Raw genomic sequence first — 14,133 nt, 5'->3', positions numbered from 1 at the left:
GTTGCCTTTCGTGTACAAACAGCTCAAAAGGTTTGGTTAGATCAGGTAGACCCAGTGCAGGGGCCATCATTAATGCCTTTTTGAGTTCTTTAAATGATTTATGGCATTCAGGTGTCCAAGTCAGGTATTGGTCTTTAGATTCTTTCAGGGCTTCATATAGGGGTTTCACATACAGTCCATAATTTAGAATCCAGAGTCGGCACCATCCAATCATTCCCAGAAAGGCTCTCAGTTCCTTTGGGCTGTTAGGTTCGGGAATCTGACAAACGGCTTCTTTTCTTTCATTTCCCAATTGTCTCTGTCTTTGTGATATCTCAAATCCCAAATAAATCACTGCTTCTTTCCCTATCTGGGCCTTCTTTCTGGAGACTCTATATCCTCCCTGGCCCAGGAAATTCAATAAACTGATAGTCATTTCAAAACATGTTTCTTTACTTTCTGCTGTTATCAGGATGTCATCCACATATTGTAGTAATATGCCTCCTCCTTGATTCTGTTTCTTCCACATTTCTAATTCCTTTGCCAATTGGTTTCCAAATATTGTAGGGCTATTTTTAAATCCTTGTGGAAGTACAGTCCATGTTAATTGTGTTTTCCTTCCTGTAGTGGGACTCTCCCATTCAAAGGCAAATATGCCTTGACTTTTCGTATCCAGAGGTATGCAAAAGAAGGCATCCTTTAAATCCAGTACAGTAAACCATTTATGTTCCTCCCTCAGAGATGTCAGCAAGGTATATGGATTGGCCACTACTGGGTGTATATCTTGAACTATCTGATTTATGGCCCTTAAATCCTGAACTATTCGATATTCCCTGCCTCCTGATTTCCTTACTGGTAATATAGGGGTACTGTATTCTGATTCACATTCTACTAACAGCCCATATTCTAAGAATTTTGTGATTAATTCCTCTAGCCCCCTTCGGGCTTCCCATTTGAGAGGGTACTGTTTTTGTCTTACGGGCTTGGCTCCAGGTTTTAAAGTCACCTTTACTGGTTCTGCCAGTTTGGATCGTCCCGGAACTCCACTTGCCCATACCAGGGGGATAACTGCATTGTCCACTACTTCTGGAATCTGTTCCTCCTTGGGGGAATCCTGTAACATAAACACTCTCACCTCTATGGCTTTTGATTCTGGTATTAGTAACCTAATTTCTCCATCTTTAAAAATAATTTGTGCCTCTAATTTGCTTAATAAATCCCGCCCCAATAAAGGCAATGGACATTTGGGCATATATAAAAATTGATGTGTTATCCACTGTTTTCCTAATTTAAATTTTAATGGTTTCAAAAAGGGCCGGTTCTCTTTCTGCCCCGTCGCACCAACAACTTCTGCAGATTTATGGCTAAGTTTTGCTTTACATGTATTCAATACCGAATATGTAGCCCCCGTATCTACTAAAAATTCCATTTCTTCATTCCCTAGCTTTAGTGTAACCAGGGGCTCAGCTAGGGTTGATTCCCCTGGTCCCCTTCATGATTCATTATCCAAAGTCATCAATTTTATGGCCTGAAGCGTTGGATCTAATCCCCCAGCTTTGGGGCAATCCTTTTTCCAATGCCCACGCTCTTTACAAATCATACATTGATCACTTGCCCATCTGGAGACCACCCGTCTCCTACCCAGTCCCCGATTGCCAACATTCATTCCTCGTCCCCTTCCCATGCCTCCTTTATTATTCTCAGTCAGAATGGCCAGAATTTTCCCATCCCTTCGCATTTGTCTAACTTCTTTTTCCTTTTCCCTGTTGTTATACACAGTCCAGGCGATTTCAAGCATTTTGCCTAAGTCTCTGGACTCAGCCCCTTCCAGTTTCTGAAGCTTTTTCCTTATGTCTGGGGCTGATTGTCCCATAAATATAGAGGCCAATTGTGAAGCTTCCTCGGGTTTTTCTGGGTCCAGATTAGTATATTTTCTAGCAGTCACCTTCAGTCTTTCCATAAAGGCCGAAGGGGATTCGTTTAGTTCTTGTCTTACTTCATATAATTTAGACCAATTAATTGCTTTTGGCATTGCATGTCTAACGCCAAATAAAATCCGCTTCTGGTACCTAGTCAACATTCCTCTGGGCCCCGGCTGATTAGGGTCCCATTCAGGGTTTGTGGATGGAAAATTCTGGTCCACCGATCCTTGTATATTTCCATTAGCATGGGCACTTTCTACTTGTTTTCGGGCTGTGTTTAATACCATTTTCTTTTCAGTGTCTTCCAATAATGTATCCAATATTACTTGCAAATCTTCCCAATCAGGGTTTTGGGTTCTAATTATTGTTTCCATTACTTTGGCAACTCTTTCTGGGTCATCCCGATAGGTGCCTGCAGTTTCTTTCCATGCTCTTAAATCGGTTATGGAGAAGGGGACTTTCACCATTACCGGACCCTCGTTGCCAACAGCCTGTCGAAGAGGGGCCTGGAGGGGAGTTAATCCGTTTCCTCCCCCTCTTCCCCTTGTTCTCCCAGCAATTGGGCTAAATCCTTCCGCCTCCTCTTCCACAGGAGGGGCGGAAGCATTATTGGCCCCCAGATTTTGATCCCCTTGATCATTTCCTAACCTCCTGCGAGGCGCAACTAACAGTTCAACATCATCATCTTCAAATTCACATTTAAAACACCGTTTACCACTATCACAAGATGAGCAACCTGTTTTTAAATCTTTATCAGGTTCCTGCCCCTTTAATGCCATTACTGTAGAACTAGATGAAACCAATTCACATATTGCCTTTGCCATTCCGGATGATTTTGCAGCGTGAAAAACAAATCCACATATGCCATTTCATTCCATTTACCTTCCCTTTTACAAAATAACATTAGTTGCAAAATTGTGTTATACTGCAACGTCCCGTTTTCCGGCCACTTTTCCCCATTCTCTAAAATATATAGTGGCCACCAGTGATTACAATATTCAATCAACTGTTTCCGAGTCGAAGGATCAATGTTTCCCAGATCTTTCCAATGTTCCAAAATACATCCCAGTGGTGTTTTTCGTGGGATTGATTTCTTACTCGGAAAAGTACCCATCTCTCAAGGACTCAGTGGTTGTGATTGTGCACTATCATCACAAGCACTAGTCAGAGGGACCCCAACTCGTGTTAGAGCTCCCTCAGGGATTTCCCCTGCCACTGGAAATCCCGGGGATTTCTGCTGCCACCAGAAATCCCAATCTTGGAGGCTTCCCCTCCCCAGTGGGCCCTGCTCCACAGGCTTTCGCCTAGCAGAGACTTTTACCTGAGACGTCTCCTCAGCCCAACTCTGCGCAGCTTTCACCGCGCCTTACGAGCAGGCCTCCCGTGCTCCTAGTGTGGGCCTGTCCCGGTGCGGGCCTGTCCCGGTGCGGGCCTGTCCCAATGCGGGCCTGTCCCGGAGAGCCACGGGGCTCCTTGAATAAGGCCTTCAAAACAAATATTCAAATCAAATAAGAATGCCTTTACCTTTCCCAGGGGTCTTGCTCAGAGCTCTTTGGTCCGGGGATCGGAGGTTCTCCCCGAGAATTCCCCGGTGCCGGCTGGAGGTCCTGCGATCCCACTGATCCGTCGAGGTTCAAAAGCAGAGTCCCATCTGGGTCGCCAGAAACTGTCACCGAAACCCGGGAATAAACCTCGTAACACCAATGTAGTGTTAAAAGGCAGGCATTCTTTATTGCAGCGCTGGATGCACAGGGGATAGTTCCACCTAACGTGCATACCTAGCCTACGAACACGCACATATTTATATTCTCAATGCACACATGGTTACAATTACATCACATAGTTACATAGTTACTTCATTATGATTGGTGTAAAACTTTCTCGCTTTGCTTTTAAAGCTATAGACTTAAAGAAATTCAGAGAGCATGCCCAGTGAGGGGTGGTCGTACCTTGGAGGTGGGTAGCTTTTAGCATGGAGGTGTGTTTTGGTATTATAATGAGATTATAATGAACAAAGTTCACTCAAAGGACATGATTTTGACAAAAAATGAAATATTACTTGGCTCATGTACCAACCATGCAGTTTATCAGCTCCATGGTACATACCAAGCTCTCAGGTTCTCATTCCTAAAATGTTTTTCTCATTCCCTACTACTGCTAATAATCTCATCTTGATCCCATCACCATGGTTAAAAAGTTAAACGCATCGGTTACAATATAGTATGGAATATCCCTTTGGTCAGTTTGGGTCACCTGTCCTGTCTGTGTCTCCTCCCAACTTCTTGTGCACCCCCAGCCATCCCGCTGGCAGGGCAGTGCAAGAAGCAGAAAAGGCCTTGGCCCCGTGTAAACACTGCTCAACAATAAGTCCATAGAACAAAAACATCTCTATATTATCAATGCTGTCTCCAGCACAAATCCGAAACATATCCCCACACTAGCTACTATGAAGAAAAATCAATCCTCTCAGCTAAAACCAGGACATTGTTATACAAGCTGTAAAACAAAAAGGAATGGTACAGAGGAAAATGATGAAGAGGTTCAGTTGTTAGTTGTGCCTCCTAAAACCAAAGCTGAAAGTTCAGATGAAGATGAAATTGGTAGTCCAATAGCTGGGAGGACGAGGGGTCAAAAACCCAAGCATATAAGCCCCTCTTAGACAAGCTGTTGGTCCAGAGGGAGGTCCGGTGTACGTGCATTTTCCGTTTACCACTTCGCATTTGTTATAATTGGAAACAAGCAGTAGGCTCATATCAAGACAACCCAGAAGGGATGTATAGCACTATTAAAACTGTAATGATGACTCAGAATCCTAATTGGGGTGACATTCAAGCTCTTTTGTAATATTTGTTTAGTACAGAGGAAAAGAGAACAGTTGTAGAAAAAGCTAAAGAAGGAGTAACCCAGGAATATGGGGGAGTGCTTAATATGGATATCTATTTCCCAAGGGGGGATTCCGGGTGGGATCCAAATACTGGTGGAGGGTTACAAAAAATGGAAGAGCACCAAAAACTTATCCTGTATGGTATCCAGCATGGAATCCAGAAACTGCAGAATTGGGCAAAACTGTATCAAATACAACAGGGAGATAAAGAACTTCCACCTGTCTTTTATGAAAGATTATGTGAAGTGGCTCAGAAGTGGACTGACCTGGACCGCCAGGGCAGAAATAATTCTAAACTTTTTAATGTGTTGTTTATCGGTCAAGCAGCACCCAGCATTAGAAATTACAGAAAGTAGATGGTGCTGATGGCATGACAATATCTCAATTGTTATTGATTGCTTATAAAGTCTGTAATAATCAAGATGAGGTGGAAGAGAAGGAAAACCAAAAGAAATTAAAATTACAAGGTTCCTTGTTGGCCACCTTGTCAGAAGGACAAGGAAGAGACAGAGGGAGAGGGAGAGGAAATTTTAGAGGGAGATTTAGAGGTAGAAGAGGAGGTCGTGGAAATATTGGAGAAAGCCATTGTGATATTCCTGTAGGAGTGATACAGTGTGCCTATTGTAGACAAGAAGGGCACTGGAAAAAAGATTGTCCACAGAAAAAAGGAATGGAAGCAGCTACTGGGGTATTGGCAAAAATAGGGTTAGATTGAAGGGGACTGGAGGAATCTATTAAAGTCTCCCCAGCCAATCCTCTGGTTCCAGTAAAGCTGGGGAACGAAACAGTAGATTTTTAAATGGGTAGTGGAGCAACTCACTCAGTACTTACTGATTGCAAGAGACCTTTAAGTAAAATTAAAACTAGTGTAATGGGTGCTGTTGTCCGAAAAGCAGATTCGTTGCCCGGTGTGCGCTAAGTCAATTCTCACACACACAGGAGAGATATTGCTTTTTATTCAGGCCTGGGTGCTTGGTGGATTTCCACAAATCAAGCACACCTAACGCTGGTTCTCTTGTCATATTTATACACAAAAGTTACAAGGTAGTACACTCCCAGTTACAATGACTGGTTCATATTTCTTTGCTTAGTATGCAAATTAGAACCCATGCTCAGTTCTTTTCTCCGCCTTTATCTTTTGGGTAGGGGGTATAATTTGGGTAGGGGGCTCATGGGTCGGTGGTCGTGGAGACCCTGGCCCAAATTACCTTTCCCCTAGTTTCTCAATACTTCTGGCACTTCCAAATGGTTCTTCAGGGTCTGTTGATGAGACTAATGATTTCTTCTACCTCTTGACAGTCATGTCTTAATTGATACATTGTTTGGGTGAATATTAACTAACATAATGGTAGGACTGTACAATAGCCATCCTTAGCAGTACCTAGCAACTATTTGCAAAATTATCTGTGACATTCCTAACTATGGAACTATGAAGACCTATCTGTAACTTCTTAGCTACAGAATCATGATTAACTCTTAACTTCGATGCCAGATGTCAGTGCCACCGGGTAAAGATCATTTTTTATAACCAATGAAGTGTACTATTGGAAACACTATGGTAGCTCATTCATTTCTCGAATGAACCCCCAGTTTTGGGACAAGTACACAAACCTCAAGTACATTTTAACAGGCTACTGGCAGTGCTTCTGTCTCTATCTATTCTCCTCCTTTTAAAATTCCATTAAAGTCATAAAAATTATATTCAGCACATGATGTTTAAAGATATCATAGCCTTAGTTATATAAAGAAATCTCAGCATCCAATTTTCTTATTTGCATCAGTATTGCAGCGATCTGACAACCTAGGTGACATTGAACACATTTTGTGTTCCTACCGCACATGAGGACACAAATAGATTAAAGACTCAATGCCTGATTTCACTTTCTAGCATCAAAAGTATTAGAGCAACATTTTTGGGGGCAGATTTTTTCATAACTAACAAAAGTTATTTACATCACAGATATTTAAGTACATTTAACAAGAAAATATTGTTCAGATGTACCATCCTTTGATAACTAATCAGAGAAGGAAATAAAGTACACTGAAACAGGGGGAAAAAAGATTATAAATAAAGTCTAATTTACAACGCTGGGAGGCAGCACTGGGCAATGGTTTCTTCTGGACTTCCTCCTGAAAGGAATACTGCGGGCGGGGGGAAGAAGGGACACACAGACTCATAAGAAAGCAAATGGTAACTTCATGAAGCAGTTTTCAGAGTACAACATATCACACTTAAGAGAAAACATCGCTGGTGGTATCAAAGGACTAAATATGCTCCTTAAAATCTATATTCAAACACTCCCAAGAAGTCTCTTTTTTCATGCCAAACCCAGGTGTTAAAAAGTGCACATCTGGTTAAGGTAAAGTCAGCTTTACTACAAGCACAGGCCCTATTCTCACTTCTGAGATCTCAAATTAGACATCTAAAAGATCTGATTCTCCACACCACAATGTCACTATGACTGGGAGCTCACAACTGAGCATAAGCCCATTTACGTTTAGACATTCAAGCATGGCTTCAATAGTTCTAAACTGAAAGTGTGGGCTCATAGAAACATTGCACTAGGAGACTGAAGCAGTTAGATAATGAGTGTATCCAGCAGGGCAGTAACACGATGTTTGCCCAGCCAACACATACAAACTCTTCTGTGACCCACTGCATGTCCAAAATGAAAAAAATTTACATCTCATTTAATACTAAATTTGAGAACACATATTTCTATTAACCAGCTTTGACTTTTTACAAAGCTGTTTGTTACAGCATCAAAGTGTTCCCTAGGGGAATGCCGGGGGTTTTATTTTGTTATTCTCCTCTGTGTCGTATTACATAGAGATATGAGAAAATTAGGACAATTGAGCAAAATAACAAGAACAATCTTTTCTAGAAAAAAAGGTCCAAAGACAAAGGAAGTGACAACCCTAGCAACCTGGTGCTGCAGTCTGTGCAAAACAGGGCCACCAGACAACCTCTTACTGGATTTGGTAAGGATTAACAACCAGTTCATTATACAGAGGGTGACAACATGCAGACTTCTCATAGCCTGCTATGGCTATCTTCTGATCTGTGCTATTTAAAATGCACAAGTGATCCCGAAAGGTGGTTAGTCTTATCAGCAAACTGTCAACTTGTTGAGTTATTCAGGATTGTGAAAACAAGAACTGCTGGATTTCACAGCACTGACTGGTTGACAAAGTGGTGAAAGGAAGTCTGTTGATGAGCAATTTCAGCAGCGCAGGACAGCAATGGCTTCTGAATTATTATATTGAGAGATCCAAAAATGGAAGTAGGTTGTTCTTTTTGAGGCATCAGTCCAATGGCTATCAGCAGTCTCAAAAAGAAAACTGACTATTAAGTGCTTGTAGGAATAGAGACTAGAAAGCATTTTTATGACACCATATAAACTCTGAATGAACCTGCTGCTTAAATATTGCTGTGCAACTTTAGTCTGTTCATCCATTGTCTCAAACGAAGACAGCTGAACTTAACGCACAGAAAAGAAGATAAAGACACAAAGTTATCCTGTACTAAATACCACTAGGCAGACTAGGACTCTGCAGTTCGAAAGCCATGCAAGAAGATGAGGTCTGTAGAGCTGAGTGGCACAGGGTGGATGAATGAGGAAAAAACCTACTCACATTCAGGAGGTTTTTTGCTCCTTCTAGATACCTAGTCCTGTTGTCCAGCTGATTGTGTCCTGCCCTCAGCAGTGATCACATCTCATCTAGCACATCGTGATGGAAAATTGGATGAGTCTTACAAATGTTCTTGAGGATATTTTTATTATATCTAAAAATATATCAATTATTTACCTATATGCTAAGTAAGAATACGCCGTATTCAACATGTTTTAGGTTTGGGAAGGACACCCACCCTGCTCCTATGTAAAAGAGGGTTGAGCTCCTGTATCATATACAAAGGTCAGGTCAGCTTTCAATAGAGAGACACAATCAATGTGTCTTCTAAGTGGAATTCTCAAGTTCCAAAGGACTATGCTACATTCAGGCAAGCTTACAATTCTTATGCACAGAATAATGCAGGCAGAGTTCATTTTTCAAAAGTACTTCTACATTAAATGTCTATTTTATATTTGTCCATGTAAATCATTAGATATTCATAGATGTTGCATACTTGCAGGCAGCAGATAAGCAAAAGTACATGCAGTGCCACAAGCTTTATTGAATTACTACAAAATTCTTAAATACATTAACCACATACTGCTATTAAATATTTAACATGAATTCTAATGAGTGTTTAAAACCTGTGAATTCTTATGTGATATTAATTAATTGGCTTAGGTGCACTCTTTGCTGGGTAAAAAACTGGCTGGAAGGCGGAGCCAAGAGAGTTGTGGTGAACGGAGTTAAATCCAGTTGGCGGCCGGTCACAAGTGGTGTTCCCCAGGGCTCAGTCTTGGGGCCAGTTCTGTTTAATATCTTTATCAATGATCTAGACGAGAGGATTGAGTCCGCCCTCAGGAAGTTTGCAGATGACACCAAAAGTGGGAGTGTCGATCTGCTTGAGGGTAGGAAGGCTCTGCAGAGGGATCAATGGGCCGAGGCCAACTGTAGGACGTTTATCAAGGCCAAGTGCTGGGTCTTGCACTTGGGTCACAACAACATGCTACAGGCTTGGGGAAGAGTGGCTGGAAAGCTGCCTGGTGGAAAAGGACCTGGGGGTGCTGATTGACAGCCGGCTGAACATGAGCCAGCAGTGTGCCCAGGTGGCCAAGGCGGCCAACAGCATCCTGGCTTGTATCAGAAATAAGTGTGGCCAGCAGGACTAGGGAAGTGATCGTGCCCCTGTACTCAGCTCTGGTGAGGTCGCACTTTGAATAGATAAAAGATCCCAGGACAAAAACCTCCTAAAGTCACTGGAAGAACATATTGTAAGTTATCTTGCTACTGAAAGAGACGTCTTAAGAGTTTAAGCAAGCACCATGTTCCTAATCACTGATGTTGGCATTGACACATGAGTTAAAAAATACTAAACTTCTGGTACAGGCATTAACATGTCAAATTTTATTTTGCAAACTGTATGAACTGTAAAGAACAGTTTTACTCATGTGCCTGTTCGAGTCTCTCTTAAAAAAACCCAAACAACAACATAACTTCTGGTTTATAGCTGTTTAGCCAAGTACACACTAAAAAACCAAAAACAACCCCCAAAACAAAAACAAACAAAAAACCCCCAAATAATAAAAAAAACCCACCCAGGAAACCAAAGCCATTTATGGCAGGTATTATAATACAAGATTCATAAACTGAGGCATTAATAACAGGATTAGGACAAAAGCTAACAGCTCCAAGAGTCATAGAATCATAGAATCATTGAATGGTTTGGGTTGCAAGGGACCTCAAAGATCATCTAGTTCCAACCCCCCTGCTGCAGGCAGGGACACCCTCCACTAGACCACGTTGCCCAAAAGCCTCATCCAACCTGGCTTTAAACACTTCCAGGGAGGGGGCCTCCACAACCTCTCTGGGCAACCTGTTCCAGTGCCTCACCACCCTCACAGTAAAGAATTCCTTCCCAACATCTCATCTAAATCAACCCTCCTTCGGTTTAAACCCATTGCCCCTTGTCCTGTCACTACACTCCCTCATAAACAGTCCCTCACCATCTTTCCTGCAGGCCCCCTTCAGGTACTGGAAGGCCACAATTAGATCTCCCCGGAGCCTTCTCTTCTCCAGGCTGAACAACCCCAACTCTCTCAGCCTGTCCTCATAGGAGAGGTGCTCCAGCCCTCCGATCAGCTTTGTGGCCCTCCTCTGGACTCACTCCAACAGCTTGATGTCTCTCCTGTACTGGGGCCCCCAGAGCTGGATGCAGTACTCCAGGTGGGGTCTCACGAGAGCGGAGTAGAGGGGCAGGATCACCTCCCTCGACCTGCTGGTCACGCCTCTTTTGATGCAGCCCAGGACACGGTTGGCTTTCTGGGCTGCAAGCGCACGCTGCCGGCTCATGTTGAGCTTCTCATCAATCAATACCCCCAAGTCCTTCTCCTCGGGGCTGCTTTCAATCCATTCCTCGCCCAGCCTATAGTTGTGCTTGGGATTGCGCCGACCCACATGCAGGACCTTGCACTTGGCCTTGTTGAACTTCATGCGGTTCGCACGGGCCCACCTCTCCAGCCTGTCAAGGTCCCTCTGGATGGCATCCCTTCCCTCCAGGGTGTCGACCACACCACACAGCTTGGTGTTGTCGGCAAACTTGCTGAGGGTGCACTCGATCCCATTGTCCATGTTGCCAACAAAGATGTTGAACAGTGCCAGTCCCAGTGTAGAAAATGTAGAAGCTTAGCTATATCAAAACTTATGTTAACTAGAAAGCTGCTTAAGGCCTAGAACTGTTTCAAAGCCTATAATCGTGGGAAAGGAGTTTGTAACCAAGGTAATAGGTAATGAAGCTAACTGACCATGGCAAGGTACAATGCTGCTATGTTCCTTGTACAGTCCCTACCCAACTGGACAATAGGCCCGGAGATATTAATCTTATGAAGTAAGTTGCTATGGACAGGTGCATCCACAGCAAGGATACTGCACATGCCCGCAAGAAGAGGGTCATCCAGCGAACACAGGTGTGCAACCACTGACGACCACCAGAGACCCCTTGAAGACCACTGACTCAAATCACTGAGCATGCGTGACGGGGAGGAGAATATGGAAATGGATTCCAAGAAATGATTATCATAGGACTGCCTTTTCTGAGAAAAATGATGAACATGTATGTTTTGATTCTATATAACCTGTGTGTTGGTAATCACCTGTATGCACATTGGGTGGAGCTGTTTCCCCCGTGCATCCAGCGCACTGCAAATAAAGCAAACCTAGGATAACTCGTGTCTGGTAAATTTCTTATATCCTTTTACACCCAGTACTGACCCCTGAGGAACACCACTCATCACCGTTCTCCATTTGGACATTGAGCCGTTGACCACAACTCTTTGAGTGCGACCATCCAGCCAATTCCTTATCCACCGAGTGGTCCATCCATCAAATCCATGTCTCTCCAATTTAGAGACAAGGATGTCGTGCAGGACAGTGTCAAATGCCTTGCACAAGGCCAGGGAGATGACATCTGTCACTCTTCCTTTGTCCACCAATGCTGTAACCCCATCATAGAAGGCCACCAAATTTGTCAGGCATGATTTGCCCTTAGTGAAGCCGTGTTGGCTGTCACCAATCACCTCCTTATTTTCCATGTGCCTGAGCAGTCTCCAGGAGGGTCTGCTCCATGATCTTGCCAGGCACGGAGGTGAGACTGACCGACCTGTAGTTCCCTGGGTCTTCCTTTTTTCTGTTTTAACAGTGGGGGTTATGTTTCCCCTTTTCCAGTTGGTGGGAACTTTGGTGGACTGCCAGGACTTCTCAAATATGATGGAGAGTGTCCTGGCCACTCCTTGGGGGAGTACAGTCCAACACAGTTGCACCTTTCGTCCCCTGGGATTCTCTCATTCAAAGGCGAAGATTGTTTGACTTTGTTCATCCACTGGGATACAAAAGAAAGCATTTTTTAAGTCCAAAACAGTAAAATAATAATTTGTTCCAGGTACTGAGGTTAGCAGAGTATAAGGATTTGGTACAGTAGGATGTATGTCCACAGTTATTTGATTTATTGCTCTTAAATCTTGTAACATCTTAAATCTTGTATAGTCTTGAGAGCAAGAGTTCCTTACTGGTAAAATTGGACTATTAAATTCAGATCGACATTCTCTAAGCAATCCATATTGCATGAAAGTATTTATCAAGGGTTCTAATCCTTTGCGTGCTTCCAATCGAATAGGGTATTGATTTACACTCATCGGGCTTGCCCCAGGTTTGAGTTCGATTTTAATTGGGATCACATTCTTTGCTTTACCTGTGTCCTGGTTCTGGCAAGGATAGAGTTAATTTCACAAGGAGCCAGGACAGGTGAGCCAAGCTGGCCGAGGGCTATTCCATACCATGTGACATCATGCTCACCATAAAAGGGGCCTAGTAGGGCAGGGGCGGGTCTGGCATGGCTCCGGGACGGGTGGAGCCTCTGGTTGGTCATTGGATCGGTAAATCGTTCTCTGTTATCACCCATTGTTATTATCTGTTATCAGCACTGTTGTTGATTGTTTTCCCTCTCCCTTGCTGTCCCAGTAAACTGCCCTTATCCCAACCCTCGAGGCTTTGCTGTTGTTTTTCCGTTCTCCTCCCCATCCCGCCGGGGGAGGGGTGAGGGAGCGGCGCGTGGCACTTAGCTACCGGCTGGGGCTAAACCACATCAACCTGGTTTCATCGAGGCTTACACCAAAGGAATTATCATGTTTAATACCATGTTTGCGATGCTGTCTTCAGGTTCTTCCAAGGTCTTATCCATTAGTAAGCAGATTTGAGCCTTCCATGCTGTTTCTTGAGGGAGGTGCAACTGTACAGAGTTCTCAGAGAAGGTTACTCAAGCATTTAATTTACATAGTAAATCTCATCCTAACAGCAGAAGGGGGACATTCTGGCATGTATAGAAACTCATGAGACAATTTAGTATCTCCAATCGTATGTTCCGTAGGTTGTAAGAATGGCTGCAAAGTTCTCTTTCCCCTTGTCCCAACAACTGGTATTGTGGTTTTACTTAAAGATCCCTTACAGCTAGTCACTACTGAGTGGGTAGCTCCACTATCTATCAAAAAATCTATGGTCTCGTTCCCCAGTTTTACTGGAACCAGAGAATCTGCTGGGGATGCATTAATATCTTCCCCCGATCCAGTGTAAATGATGAACATTTAGTAGTTACCTTAACAATCACAGCAATCCGATACAAAGAATAAAAGCAAGCTATGAGGCATTCAGGGCTACATTCATCTTTCAGTTTAGAAAGATTTACCTCATCATTGGTTTCTGAATCTTCCGGCATCATAACATTAATTTCCTCTGACCTATTCTTTCCTTCCCTGTCGGGACATTCATTTCTCCAATGTCCTTCCTGTCTGCAAATGGCACACTGATTTGGACTCAGAGAAGGGCCCCTTCAAATTCCTGCACCTCTGCCTCGTTCTCCACGACCACCCCTTTCTCCACAATCTACTCTTCCCCTTCCTCTTGGTCCACCTCTTCTATCTACTATTGCTGCCGCTAAAAGGGAGGCTCATAGTTTCATACTTGCCTGTTCTTTATTCTTCTGCTCTTCTCTGTTGTTATATACTTTATAAGCAATCTCAATTAACTGAGAAATAGACATTCCCCCTGCTCCATCTACTTTCTGCAACTTTTTCCTTATATCCTGTGATGACTGACCTATGAACAACATATTAAACATCTTTTGATTTGCCTCTTCCTCTGAGTTCAAATCAGTCTGTTTCTTAGCTACTTTACATAATCTCTCAT

At 43.3% G+C, this 14,133-nt stretch overlaps 1 long non-coding RNA gene across 1 annotated transcript in view; it reads left to right on the top strand.

The window, feature by feature from the left end:
* LOC142599220 (uncharacterized) overlaps positions 1-14,133 on the top strand; it is a 434,245-nt gene that overhangs the window by 43,544 nt on the left and 376,568 nt on the right. The gene's annotated exons all lie outside the window — the stretch shown is intronic.

The sequence above is a fragment of the Balearica regulorum genome, chromosome W (genome assembly GCF_011004875.1).
Source record: "Balearica regulorum gibbericeps isolate bBalReg1 chromosome W, bBalReg1.pri, whole genome shotgun sequence".
In the NCBI taxonomy this organism is placed as follows: domain Eukaryota; kingdom Metazoa; phylum Chordata; class Aves; order Gruiformes; family Gruidae; genus Balearica; species Balearica regulorum.
The sequence above is the reverse complement of the archived record's forward strand: the minus strand, read 5'-3'. Positions and strand labels throughout refer to the sequence as shown.